Source organism: Equus asinus, chromosome 1 (genome assembly GCF_041296235.1).
Source record: "Equus asinus isolate D_3611 breed Donkey chromosome 1, EquAss-T2T_v2, whole genome shotgun sequence".
NCBI classification, from domain to species: Eukaryota; Metazoa; Chordata; class Mammalia; order Perissodactyla; family Equidae; genus Equus; species Equus asinus.
This window is the reverse complement of record NC_091790.1, coordinates 101,555,556-101,568,776: the sequence shown is the minus strand read 5'-3', so window position 1 is coordinate 101,568,776 and position 13,221 is coordinate 101,555,556. Positions and strand designations below refer to the sequence as shown.

The 13,221-nt window shown below is 37.7% G+C and overlaps 1 protein-coding gene across 21 annotated transcripts in view; it reads right to left on the bottom strand.

The window, feature by feature from the left end:
• Nucleotides 1-13,221, bottom strand: part of COA1 (cytochrome c oxidase assembly factor 1) — a 93,070-nt gene that overhangs the window by 36,302 nt on the left and 43,547 nt on the right. Inside the window, exon 3 of one of the 21 annotated variants that reach the window (XM_070504387.1) lies at nt 6,133-6,287. The exons of the other annotated variants lie outside the window; for them this stretch is intronic. The gene's annotated coding sequence lies outside the window, so the exon portion shown is untranslated. The remainder of the gene's footprint in view (nt 1-6,132; nt 6,288-13,221) is intronic. 21 annotated transcript variants of the gene reach the window in all.

Here is a 13,221-nt window from a genome sequence, read left to right as displayed (position 1 = left end):
TTTTACCATACTTTGAACTTGGTTTATAACCCGTCTGGACTGGAATACTCCCAAGTGTTTATCGGAAGCAAATGCAAATTGTCTAAATACCTACCCTGTGGGCCTAAAAATATTCATAAATAATTTTTCAAATGCAATGTCCAGACCCCAGTCAAGAATAATGGAGTACACAAGGAAACTAAACAAGAATGAAAAAAAAGCAGAAACAGCAGGCAGGAAAAAACGATCAGGAAAAAACCTTAGAAACTGGAATTATTAGATGCAGACTAAAAAACAACTGTGTTTTCTATGATAGGATAAATAAAAGTTGTAATTTTTAGCAGAGAACTGAAAACTATAAGTAGTGACACATTTGAAAAAAGGAAAAAAAACCCTAGAAACTCTAGAACTAAAAATAAAATATAATAACCCAAATTAAGAACTGAATGGAGAGGTTTAAAAGCAGATTTGATGCAGTTTAAGAGATACTTAATGACAGGAGGACAGGAGAAAAGCCTAGAGGTACGCTGGAGCCTGCGTGAGCCACACTGTGAGGGCCAGTTATGTGGCTCCTTCTGACTCTGCCTCAGTGAAGTCATTTGGCTGCCTGAAACTGCCCTTGAGAATATTTACACTACGGAAATCAACAAATGCCACAAATTTGGGCTTATTTTTCTCTGGTGAGCCAGTTTATCAGCATATCACTGGAAGTAACCATACAAGATTCAGGACAGGTGGACAAAAAGATGATAAATGCAGAAGAGAGGATAAAAAATGCACAGGATACGTGAGAAGGTCCAAAATACATTTAATAGGAGTTTCAAAACAAATTGAAGAAAGACAGAATGGCAAAAGTAAAAAACATTTGATGAGATAATGGCTAAAGTTCTTCTAGAACTAATGAAATCATCAAATCATAGATTTCAGAAGCCCAATGAATCCATTAAAGAATAAATAAAAATCTTCTGTAAAGTAAGACTGACTTCTATACTATTAGAGTAAACTATTTGTTTCTGAATCTTTGAGTTTTTTTCTTTAAGAATTATAAATGTTACCAGAATTCAGAAAGACTGGGATTTATCTTCATTCATTTTGCCTAGAATACAATGAAGCCTACACTTTGGACCTGCAGATTCAGAATCTTTTCAGTTTAAGAAAGTTTTCTTCTGCTTTTATTTTTTGCCTCTCTTACACTCACTCTGACTTCCCCTTTAGGAACACCTTATTATTCATCAGTAGGTTCTCTCTCTGTCCTCAGTATCTGTTATCTTCACCCTCATCGCTTCATTTCCCTGTCACCATTTTCTCCTTCATTCTAGACAATCTCAAACACTCTATATAGGATTGATCCCATTTTCTGCAGGATCAGCCCTGCTATTTACAATTGTCATTGCAGATTTTTATTTTGCTATTGCATTTTCACTTTATTTTGTTGTTCTTCATTCTGACTCCTAAAATCTCATTCTGATTTTTCCTTATGCCTTTCCATTTTGGTTTCCTGGAGGTCATATTTTTTGCTCTGTTGCTAAGAATAAAACCTGAGATTTTCCATAAATATCTTCTGTATACCATAAAACATATTCAGAATTACTTTTAAGTCTTTCCTCATCTTTTGGTAATGGTTCTCTTCTTTTATGCTACATATTTCTTTCTTAATCTCCATGAAGATTATTATCTTTGCAAAAAGAAAATATACAATGTTTAAAATGGCAGAGTATGCAGACTACCCTTGATTCTCATCACTATCTATAGGATGGTGAAATTTTCCTCACATTTTAATTTGATCAAGTTTAATGTGTACAGCCTGATGTACACAGGCCATGGCTGAATTTACAGTACAAACAGCACAGTGCAGACAGCACAATCGTGCTGGACTGATTTGGGATCTTCTATCACTCCCTCTTCTCATATTATGAGGAGAATTCATTCCTATATTATTAGGAATATGCTGTAATTTGTCTTTTAACAGAAAAAATAAATGCTAATACGAAATGCTAAGAACACAACTCTCTCAGGGTTCCTCTGAACACCTCTACAGCTGCATCACAGCCCTGGAACGCAATATTCTAACAGTTTCTTTTCATTCTCTTCCATACTGCATACTGGCAATTTAGTCTATGAATGGATGTATGAAGCATGGTGTTGAAGGTGGGTTTGGAGGCGTTTGGAGGGGTTGGGAGTGGGGAAGTGGGGGTTAGACAGAGGAATCTCTAGTCAGGTTAATTAACCTGTGATATATCATGAAATACATAATATGAAGGAAATAGTACAGGTTTCCAATGCTCATTCATGCTAACCTGTGTCTCAAAGGTATAAATAAACAATGGAAATAGATCAAAGCCTCTTTGATCTTCCCATCTAATTTTATTATCCTGTTTTAGAAGTCAAAGCATCAACAGACCACTAAGGCCTTCTCAGTCTGCTCCAAATTCAACATAGCAAGTAGTTAGTGGAAATGCCTCTAAAACTAAGAAATGGCTGACTGCTACTTTACTCTTCAGTGCTATTACAGGACTATATGAGTATTCTAATGGGAAGATGGAAGAAGGCATACCACACATAGATAGCTTAAAGTAAATATTTTTTAAAGTACAGTTTTTGGGGGTTTTTTTTGTTTTTTGGTGAGGAAGATTGGCCCTGAGCTAACATCTGTGCCAATCTTTCTCTATTTTCTAGTGGGACGCCACCACAGCATGGCTTGATGAGCGGTGTGTAGGTCTGCACCCAGGATCCAAACCCATGAACCCCAGACTGCTGAAGCAGAGCATGCAAACCCAACCACTACGCCACTGGGCCATCCCCATGAAGTACAGTTTTTTTAAACAAAGAAACTGATATTTTATTCTCCATGTTTAAAAAGATAGTCAACCAAAATGTCATGGTGACAGGAAGTGACACACAGAGTGAAATAATTAGAATTCTTTCACACCAGAAAGATGAAGATCAGGACTTACTGTAATGACCGTACACATTTAAAATGGCTTACGATAATGATTTTATACATGGTGATGTAAACACATTTCTTCTCCATATCACTTTAAAATTTGAAAGAGATCATTTTAGGATGATTTTTTAAAGTTCTACTCTAACCACTCTACCCAGTAAACATAGAGAATTTGTTATTCCAGAATGTGATCAAAGGCAATGATACAAAGAGGTTTCAAAAGCATTCAGTTTAATTCACAGATGGTATCTCTAAATAGACAATTAAGGAAAGCCATGGCTATTTTGAGGACACATCCAAACCATACCCATTGATATTCTTAAGGACAATTACCAGAACCCCATCTCCTCAATGGATGGAAAAGATTCCAAATTAAGAAAAATTACGTCATTTTTTTCCTTTTTACATATCATAATGAACATTTCATTAATAAAGTCAAGCTGAATCACTATTTCTAACATGACTAGTCTCCCCAAAACATTTAGTAATCTACTGGATTTCTCTTAGTTAATAGCTAAGATTTAATAAATCCTCACTACGTTCCAGTTACTTTTATAAGTGCTTTACGTGTATTAACTCATTTCTCTGAGGGAATGCTATTATTATCATCAGCCTTTAAAGACAGGAAGTTAAGGGACAAAGAAGTCAAGTAATTTGCCAAGGTTTTTATTCCAGTTACTATTGCTGTATAACAAATTATAGCAAAATATAGTGGTTTGAGAAACAATTTTAGCACACACAAATTCTGTGGGTCAGGAATGTGGACAGGGCACAAAGGTACCACACGACGTCTGAGGCTACAATTAAGAAGACTGAACAGCTAGGGATGACTTGATGGCTGGGGGTTGGAATCAACTGGGGAAATCTTCACTTACATGTATGATTATTAATGCTACCATCAGCTAGAATCTCCGCGGGAGCTGTCAACTGGAGCACCTACATATGGCCTCTCTTGTGGCCTGGGCTTTTGTCACAGCATGGCAATTTCAGAAATAGCAGGACACCTTACATGGCAGCACAGGGATCCAAATGCAAGTGCCCCAGAAAACAAGGTGGAGGCTGAATTGCCTCTTCTGACCTAGCCCCGGACATCATGAGCACTTTTGCCACATTCTATCAGTCGTAAGCAAATCACAAGCCTGTAGAGATTCAAGAGGAGAGGACAGAGACCCCCTCCTCTCAATGGAGCAGTGCCAAGGTGACAGACTATAAAGAGCAGGCGGTTAGAAGTACAGCCATCTTTGAAAAATACAATATATCACCACCATCTTTCAGCAGAGATTCACAGTGCATGTTCTTAACTACCATACCTGACTACTAGCTCAAAAAGTGGCACTCTTTCTAGTGCTAATGACCATGCTCTTGATCTAATCCAAAAGCTTTAGTGTAGCCTGCAACACCATTCAGCATCTGGAATGGGCAAAAGGACCAAGGGGAGAATGAGTTCTGAAGAAACTTTAGACTATATTCCCTTCATGTTTACTCCCTCTGGAAGCCATCAGTGAAGACAGTCAGAGGATTCTCTAAGCCACCAAGAAAAAAAAAAAAAGCGTGTCTCTAGTAATCTCTCCACTATGGCAGCTCCCAGTGGTGGCCAACTGTATCACAGAAATCACTGTCTAAGTGCTTCTGAAAGAGGGACAGAGATGCGCCATGGACATCCTACTCTCACAGACTTGAATTCTGGCCCACTCACCATCACCTGGTGTCCAATATTACAGCTCTAACCCAAATCAGACCTTCATTTCTGAGTTCTCATTAAAACTTCCACAACATAAGATACACATTATTTACAAACAAATCAACAAATATTTCACATTCAGATGGGAATCTACAATTCTAACAGCGAGTTTCCTGAACCTTGTTTGGGGTTGTGGGAGAGTCGGAGGAGCCATTCAGAACAAAAAGTAATTCTTTATATGACTTCATATCACATGTACATAATCAAAACTTACTGTTAATTCCTCTGCCAATTTCCAAGGGTTTGGAAAGACTAGAGTGGAATTTAGAGAACTGGAGAATTGGGCTATTTAGAGAATCTCCAACGTTAAATCTTTCAGAATCAAATTCGTGGTACAAAGCCAGGCAAATCCAAGGTGGGAACTGACTTATTGGACTAAACACTCGAGCCTTCAGTAGCCACCACGGCAGACTGATGTTTTAAAGCAGCAGAGTTACTGTCTGGGCTGTGAACAAACACCTCCCCATTAACCGCTCCTCAGAACACTGTTCTAAAAACATCAGTGTTACCAAGGAATTTCCATTAAATCTGGTTATTTTTTGTGAAAAATAATAAAATCAGTATCTTCAAGGAAGTGTTGGTTGACACAAAGGGAAAAATCAAGGCGGCCTTCTATTTTTGTTTATACACAGCTACAATGCATTTGTGGTTTATTTACAGAGAACCATTCAACAAAATTAGCAAACTGGTTGAGTGTTATGTATTTGGAGATACTGATGTAGTGGTAATTAAAAAAAAAAAAAACTACTTTACCAGTTTAACTTTATTTGAAGAATTCAAGTCAAATTTTCATTTTGAATAAAATTTCAATTAACACAAACAACGGGCTGGACTGTTAAAACAACCAAACAGTAGAGGAGATATTTAATGAATAAACTCCTCTGTTAACACTTTCCCTAAGTAGATTTTCCAGAGGTTCTGTGTTCTGGCTGTGTGAGGCTGGCTTTGTTTCTTTCAGTAAATTAGAGAAGGGAAAAGGTGGGGAGGGGAATGTGACAATCACACTTAATCCACACCAGGCTGCCATATGTCACTTTTTGTCCTCTGCTGGATCATTGATTATTCATGAGTTCACTACCTGAAAAGTGCTATATTTATCTTCACAGCCACAACGGTCGATTCAGTTCCAAGTATGCCTGCCTTTGTTTTCAATGAAATGCACAAGGCCTTGTGTATATGACGCTGCTCTATGCTATAATACAAAGATTAAAAAACAACATTGAGATAATATAGGTGAGTTTCCATTTTGATACAGGCCTGAGCTTTATTATTATTTTTTAATGACTGTTACATCAAAAGAAAAATGAAGCAGTCTTGGTTTTTAGAGTCTTTGGCCTCTAAAGATTTCCACAGAGGCCCCAAATCCTACTCCTGCCTGTATTTTATTATCAATGGTCTTACTGTTTCCATTTCTTTTCTTCTGTTATCCACACTTGTTTCTCGCAAATACCCTCTGCTATTAACTCACCTGCTCAAAGCTAACTGAGTTCCAGCACTGCCTCCCAGGGATGCATTACATCGGCTCTAGCTCGGAATCTGCCCTAGCGTTTCCTTTTCCCTCATTGCAGTCACTGTTGTGAAAGATTTCACAGGTCATTCAAATTCCAACTTGTTTGCCAGCATCTAGAGATGACATATTTTTAAAAAAGGCATAAAAAGAGACACTTAGCTTTCATCACTACAAGACAAGAAGACAGGGAAAACAAGCTTGCCTAAAGACATTTTAAATGCTTCCTTGATGGCTTCAAACTTAAAACTACAACCACAAATCCATCATACTTGTCCTGAGGGAGAAAGATCAGAGAGAGAAAATAGATTAAAAATATACCGGCATCCTAAAAATTCTTTGAATAGCTTGAAGAATAAAAAAGCCAAGTGAAATCTATACTCCAAAATTACTATCACTTGAAAGTTTTATAATAAATAAAGCCAAAAATGTAAATTGAATTTAATTTTCCCTAGGTGTGCTCAACAATAATTTTGACATGAAAATTCAAAATACCTGATAAAGGTTCTTTAACAGTTAATGAATGAATTATATTTTCCCCCATACCTCAATAAAGCAGGAAAAAAACTTAATTGTTTAAATCAAACTTAATAACAAAGTATATGGGTTTATAACATGTAGAAGTAAAATATGACAAAAATAGCACAAAGGAGGAGTATAATGGTAGTATACTGTTGTAAGGTTCTGGTGTGAAATGGTATGTTACTTAAAGGAAAGGGAATATTACTTAAAGGTAAACTCATAAAGTTAGATATATATTATAAACCCTAGAATAACCATTAAAAAATAAACAAAGGTATAGCTAATAAGCCAATAATGGAGATAAAATGGAATCACAAGGGGCCGAGTGGTTAAGTTCACAGGCTCCGCTCCGGCGGCCCAGGGTTTCTCTGGTTGAGATCCTGGGCTCGGACATGGTGCAAACGTCAGGCCACGCTGAGGCAGCATCCCACGTGCCACAACTAGAGGGACCCACAACCAAAAATACACAACTATGTACCAGGGGGCTTTGCTGAGAAAAAAGGAAATAAATAAAATCTTTAAAAAAAAATAAATGGAATCACAAAACAATATTAATCCAAAAGAAAGCAGGAAAACATGAAAAAAAGGGGAACAAAGACAGATGAGACACACAGAAAACAAAGAACAAGATGGCAAATTCAAACTTGATCATACGGATAATTAAATGTAAGTTGTCTAAACACTATGATTAAAAGACAGAGATTATCATAATGGATAAAAGAAAAAAGCAGGACTCAACGATACACTGTCTCTGTGAATTCATTGGTTTGTGACACTGACTAACGTCCCTCAGGTCTACAAAGATATGGAATATCCTCTTCCCTTTAACTGGGAAATTCCTGGATAGTGCAGGAAGGAGGGCCCAGCAAGGTCCTCACTTCACAGTCGATCAAGAAATTTTTCATCAATAAAAAATTTCCCTGCCAGAAAGAAGTGAAACTCTTGCTGTTTGCAGGTGACACGATTTTATATATAGAAAACCCTAAAGAAGCCATCGGAAAACTATTAGAAATAATCAACAACTACAGTAAAGTTGCAGGGTACAAAATCAACTTGCAAAAATCAGTGGTACTTCTATACTTTAATAACAAACTAACAGAAAGAGAATTCAAGAATACAATCCCATTTGCAACTGCAGCAAAAAGAATAAAATATCTAGGAATAAATGTAACCAAGGACCTGAAAGACCTATACAATGAAAACTCTAAGACATTATTGAAAGAAATTGATGATGACATAAAGAAATGGAAAGATATTCTATGCACATGGATTGGAAAAATAAATATAGTTAAAATGTCCATTATAACTAAAGCAATCTACAGATTCAGTGCAACCCCAATTAGAATCTCAATGACATTCTTCACAGAAACAGAACAAAGAATCCTAAAATTCATGAGGCAACAGAAGACCCCAAATAGCTAAAGCAATCCTGATAAAAAAGAACAAAGCTGGAGGCATCACAATCCCTGACTTCAAATGTACTACAAAGCTACAGTAATCAAAACAGCACAGTGGGCCAGCCCAGTGGTGTAGCTGTTAAGTTTGAGTGCTCCACTTCAGTGGCTTGCGGTTCACTGGTTCAGATCCCAGGTACAGACCTACACATCACTTATCAAGCCACGCTGCGGCAGGCATCCCACATAAAAATAGAGGAAGATGGGCACAGATGTTAGTTCAGGGCCAATCTTCCTCAGAAAAAAGAGGATTGGGGGGGGGGGTGTGTTAGCTCAGGGCTAATCTTCCTCAAAAAAAAAACCCAAAAAAACAAACCAGCATGTTACCGGTACAAAAACAGACACACAGATCAATGGGACGGAAGTGAAAGGCCAGAAATAAAACCACACGCACATGGACAGCTAATTGACATAGGAGCTAAGAACATACAATGGAAGAAAGGAAAGTGTCTTCAATAAATGGTGCTGGGATAACTAGACAGTGACACGCAAAGAATGAAAGTAGACCATTATCTTTTGCCATACACAAAAATTAACTCAAAATGGATTAATGCTTGAAGGTAAGACCTGAAACCATAAAACTCCTAGAAGAAAATACAGGCAGTACACTCTTTGACATTGGTCTTAGAAGGATCTTTTTGAATACCATGTCTACTCAGGCAAGGGAAATGAAAGAAAAAACAAACAAATGGGACTTCACCAGACTAAAGAGCTTCTGCAAGGCAAAGGAAACCACAGACAAACCAAAAAGACCCACTAACTGGGAGAAAATATTTGCAAATCATATTTCCAACAAGGGGTTAATTTCCAAACTATATAAAGAACTCATACAACTCAACAAAAGAACAACCAACCCGATAAAAAAATGGACAGAGGATAGATGTTTTTCCAAAGAAGATATACAGATAGCCAACAACCACATGAAAAGATGTTCAACATCACTAATCATTAGAGAAATGCAAATCAACACTACAATGAGATATCACCTTACAGCTGTTAGAATGGCTATAATTACCAAGACAAAAAAAAACGTTGGAGAGGATATGGAGAAAAGGGAACCCTCATACGCTGCTGGTGGGAACGCAAATTGGTGCAGCCACTGTGGAAAAGAGTATGGAGATTTCTCAAAAAGTTGAAAATAGAAATACCACAGCACCCAGTCATTCCACTATTGGGTATTTATCCAAAGAACTTGAAATCAACCATTCAAAGAGATTTACACACCCCTATGTTCACTACAGCATTATTCACAACAGCCAAGACGTGGAAGCAACGGATGAATGAATAAAGAAAAAGTGATGTGTGTATATATATATACAATGGAATACTACTCAGCCATAAAAAAAGACAAAATCATCCCATTTGCAACAACATGGATGGAACTTGAGGGTATCATGTTAATTGAGATAGAGCCAGACAGAGAAAGACAAACACCGTATGATTTCACTCATACGTGGAAGATAAACAAATACATGGACAGAGAAAACAGATTAGTAGTTACCAGAGGGGAAGGAGGTTGGGAGTTAGGAGGTGGGCATAAGGGGTAAAGGGGCACATACATATGGTGACGGACAAATAATAACGTACAACTGAAATTTCACAATGTTATAAACTATTATGACATCAATTAAAAAAAATTTCCCTGCCAGGAAGTAAGCAAGAGCAGAAACTCAGAATTATGGATTCTGCCTTTCTGGTAGCCCTAACATAGAATCTGCTGAGAAGACAGAAACTTTGGGTGAATTCAAGCCTTCAGCCACAGAAAGAATTACATTCGTTTGAAAAGGGATGGGAAAGTCAGTTGACCTATTTCATCCACACTGACCCACTGAGGCTTCTAAAAATTGAGCCACCAAAACCAATTAACTCAACAACAGCCATTGGGCAATGAGAAAAAACTTGGTGCTGCATCAGGTCAAGGAACATATCATTTGCAGGAGCTAATAGAAGTGTTGGCCACATTGGGCAAGTTGAGCTGTCAAACATGCACTTTAGCCTGCTGAGCAAGTCAGCCCAATAAAATAGGTAACCAGGGAACGGCCCAGCATTTTCTCCCTCTGTCAGGTAAGAAACAAGATACGTGTCTCGCTCAGTCTCCATCATGAATAACAACGCCATGAGCAGCTGCATTTGTAACCAAACAGGTAGTTTCCCTGATAAACATCACAAGATGACAAAAATAATTTCTTGAGGATTAGGGCAGGGCAATTAGGAGTATGGATCAGTATCTGACCTTGAATTCCTGGAAAGTGGCAGCCAACAGCAGAACAGTTTTGAAATTTTATGTATCCTCTTAACATTGGTTATGTTTTGTAAAGTCAATGAGCGAATACTGAGGTGTCCTAAGGACAGTCACAGCTCATTTAGAGTCAACAGTCTTACAGTGGGTTGTTTTATCCAAGCATCTAGATGAGAAACATGGAGCCAGGATATGTAAGGGAAATCAAGGTAGCCAAGGAAATCACCAGATGATAAGGGAAGGGGGAGAAGCAAAGTGGGTGACTTTTTCTGAGGAGCAGTATAAGTGCTTGTATTAGTTTTCTATGGCTACTTTAACAAATCACCACAAATTTAGTGGCTTAAAACAACACAAATTTATCATCTTACAGTTCTGTTAATCAGAAGTCTAACAGATCTCACTGGGCCAAGATCAAGGTGTCAGTAGGATTCATTCTTTTCTGGGGGCCCTATGGGAAAATCTGTTTTTCTGTCTTTTCCAGCTTGTACAGGTCATCACTTTCCCTAACTCGTAGCCCCTTCCTTCATCTTCAAAGCTAGCAGGCCTAGTCCTTCTCATGCTGCTATCTCTCTGGTTCTGTCTTCCAATTCCCTCCACCACTTTTAGGGACCCTGTGATTACACTGGGATCACTACATTAATCCAGGATAACATCCATATTTTAAGGCCAGCTGACTAGCAACCTTATTTGCCATGTATCCTAAAACATTCAGAGGTTCCAAGGATGAGGATGTGAACATCTTGGTGGGGCAGAGGAAAGGGTGGAGGGGGCACCACAGTGCCCCTAGCAGCTTCCATAGGGCTTTCTCCGCTGGTTGGCATGGATAAAGCAATGTTGTATATAGGGGGGAAAACAGCACAGATTGGGGGAAATATGGGTAACCATTGTGGTTCCAAGTCTATGCTTTTATAGGTCTTCAGGAAGAAGTGTGGACAAGGCTGCCAAGAAAACAACAACAGTACTGCAAATTAGACTGGCCCAGAATAGAGTGGCTGGGAAACATCAGGGCCACAAAAGGCAAAAAAAGGGGGTGAGGGTCAGGGTTTGATACCAGAGTCCAAGATCTGAGACCAGCAATAAGGTCTTACTCAAGCAAGTCGCCTAACTTCTGGGTCTTACTTTCCTCATTTTAAATTGAAAAAGTTGATCCAAATCATCCTTGAAAGTCTCTTCCAAGTCAAAATGCCATGATGTAATACAGAGGAGAAAGAAAGAGAGACCAGAAGTTTACTTTCCTTATATTTGAAACCAGGGCTCAGCATTTCATCCTCCCAGGGCAATGAAGAACAGAAAAATAGACTTTTTAATTTTGAAGCCAAACAAATAATACCTTGAAAACAGTAAGTGTGTGGAAACATCGGACTATAGCATCTTCATCACTTCAATTTTCAAATTAATCCATTTAAGTAAAAAACAGCCAATAGATGACATATTTGATGATTCCAATAATTAAAATATATAAAATGATGATATTGTACTATTAGAAAAGAAATAAAATTTTAGAAGGTTAACCAATCTTTGCGTTCAGGAGGAAGGACTGGGAAAGGTGAAAGAACCAGTTCCCAGGGAGTAGAAAGTATCATTCAGGATGAATAATTTATGAGTTATGAAACTGCTAACCAGCAGATTAATAAACACCTAGAACACAACCTTAAAAGGAAAAATTAATCAAATGAATGGCCATTCTACATGATCTCAGAATATTAATTTTTAAAAGTAAAGTATTGAAATATATTATGTAGTTAATCCCTATTACACAAGAACATTATCCATGATATGTAAATACTTACTGACTGTAGCAATTCTCAGGTATTCAATACAACTAAACCCCTAGAAACACTACCTAGGCTCTTTTTCCTGGAAAGAACTGATTATGGTTATTAACATCCTACCCAAATTTACCAGAGGAACACTAAAAAGTAGGGAGAATTACAGTCAACCTAAAAGTAAAGGGAAATCCCCTCCAATATAATAATCCAGATGTCCACTTTTTGGCCTCAATTAACATATATAAATATTAGTAAGGTAGTCTTTGAAAATTGAGAAATAAATTTACCCAGGTAACTTACACAGAGAGAAGACAGCTACAGTTTTATTTTTTTATAAATGATTGCCTGTTCTAAAAAGTGAATGTACAAAAGAAAACTATATGGAGGCAACATTTTTAAGGACATCAGCTAGATTTAGGAATAGAGTATTTACGGAAGGATCATGGAATGAAATTCGTGGTTCTGGTGACAATGAATTAAAACTTCGGAAACCTGAGCCCTAGTCCCCACAATCTCTAAAGGCCTAGGTTTGCTCACCTGTAAAATAACAAGATTCGAATATCTGAGAGGATGACGGCTAGTTATTTTTCATATTCACTGACAGCAAATATTAAGAAACAGCCGTATACTGTCAAATGAAAGCCTTATGATGGATAAGGAAATAACTTTATGTTACAAAGTATTGTTAAAGATTGCAACATTCCATCAACAAAGGCTGAAAATTACTTTTTCGTTTGTTTAATAGTAAACTTTATCTTTAGAGCAGTTTTAGGTTCACAGAGAAATTGAGCAGCACGTACAGAGAGCTCCCGCATGTTCCCTGCCCCTCGCCCCACACACAGATACACAGCCTCCCCCACTATCCACATCCTGCACCAGACCTCGGAAGACTTGGTATGTGACCATTTAACATACTAAGCTGTCTTTACTCACTATCATACAACCTCACAAAGCACCGGAGCTATGTCACTATTATAACAGGTAAGGAGACGGACATGAAGATGAAAATACTTCACTCAAGAAACTTGATAAGTTATTGATACATTTATTTATAACAATATTCTGA